We start from the raw sequence: 1,814 nt of genomic DNA, 5'->3' as shown, positions 1-1,814 counted from the left end.
TGACACATGCTATTTCTTATTGGTTACTAATTTTAAATATTTAACTTTTAATTCTTTAATTCTCCACCACACACTTCTCATGTTTATCCATTTCCATGATGAATAAAATCCCTTGGTCTTGACAAGTGTCTAGGTAAAAATTTATCGATTTACCCCCGGGGTGACAAAATTAGCATTTCACTCTTATACTCCAAATTATACCAAAAATAAAATTTTTCACTTCTAAACTTCAAATCATACTCCAATACTCAAATCATACTCCAATAAGTCAAATGGACCAAAAAAAATCTTTTCTAAAAATTTCCATTTTGTCCCCAAATGGCAAATGACCATTTTACCCCTAGATAGTGAAAATTTCGATTTGACTCCAAATTGATCCTCGAACTCCGAATTACCATTTTGAGTCATCCCTGAACTGTGACACTCTTAATTTCACCTTAAAATTCCTATTTGAGCTAGTTGAGGCTTAATCGACTTAATGTTACCATTAGGGGCAATATCGTCTTTTAACGATTTTTCAAACTTCCTAAATATGTAACAATTCTATTGAGCATGTAAATGACGTTGTAATTATTTTATAGAACAGGGTTTGACATGTGTTATCACAGTATGTTGGTACAATATGCATAATTATTCCATAGTCTTTTAATTGTTGCTTGATCTAAAGGATTTGTGCACAGTAACTGCCCAATGAATCATATTCAACCTCTGCTATAGATAGTGCTACTGAGTTTTGCTTCTTGCTGGACCAAGACACAAGCATCCTTCCTAAATATTGGCATGTTCCACTAATGCTTTTTCTATTAGTTCTGCTGTTAGCAAAGTCAGCATCTAAAAATCCAACTAAGTTGAGAGTTGAGTTTCTAGAGTACCATATTCCTAGTTCTTGAGTGTCTATGAGGTATCTAAAAATTCTCTTAACAGCTGTTAAGTGTGATTCCTTAGGTTGTGACTGAAATCTAGCACATAAGCACACACAAAACTGAATATCTAGTTTACTTGCTGTTAAGTAAAGAAGAGAGCTGATCATACCTCTATAGAGCTTTTGATCTACATCTTTTCCTTTTTCATCTATGTCAAGTTTGGTAGATGTACTCATTGGTGTGAAAATTGATTTCGGCTTCAGCATATCAAATTTCTTGAGCATATCATGAGAGTATCTTTCTTGATTGATGAAGATTATTTCCTCACTTTGCTTAATTTGAAGACCAAGGAAGTACTTCAACTCTCCCATCATGCTCATCTCAAATTCACCCTGCATTTCTTTTGCAAAGTTCTTGCATAAAGCTTCATTAGTTGCACCAAATACAATATCATCTACATATATTTTCACAATAATTAAATCATTTAGATATCTCTTAATGAACAATGTAGTATCGATGCTGCCTCTATCATATCCTTTTTCAACTAGAAATTTTGAAAACCTCTCATACCAAGCTCTAGGAGCTTGTTTTAATCTATACAATGCTTTGTGAAGCTTAAAGACATGATTAGATTTTTCAAAATCTTTAAAACCAGGTGGTTGTTCTACAAAAACTTCCTCTTGAATTAGTCCATTTAAGAATGCACTTTTTACATCCATTTGGTACAACTTAAAATTCATGAAGCATGCAAAAAGCTAGCAACAACCTTATGGCTTCAATCATAGCTACGGGAGCAAAGGTTTCATCATAATCTATTCTTTCTTCTTGGTTGTATCCTTTTGCTACTAGCCTAGCTTTGTTTCTAACTACATTTCCTTGCTCATCTACTTTATTTCTAAATACCTATTTTAGTACCAATAATAGGATGATTTGAAGGTCTCGGTACCAATG

Source organism: Theobroma cacao, chromosome 2 (genome assembly GCF_000208745.1).
Source record: "Theobroma cacao cultivar B97-61/B2 chromosome 2, Criollo_cocoa_genome_V2, whole genome shotgun sequence".
NCBI classification, from domain to species: domain Eukaryota; kingdom Viridiplantae; phylum Streptophyta; class Magnoliopsida; order Malvales; family Malvaceae; genus Theobroma; species Theobroma cacao.
The sequence above is the reverse complement of the archived record's forward strand: the minus strand, read 5'-3'. Positions refer to the sequence as shown.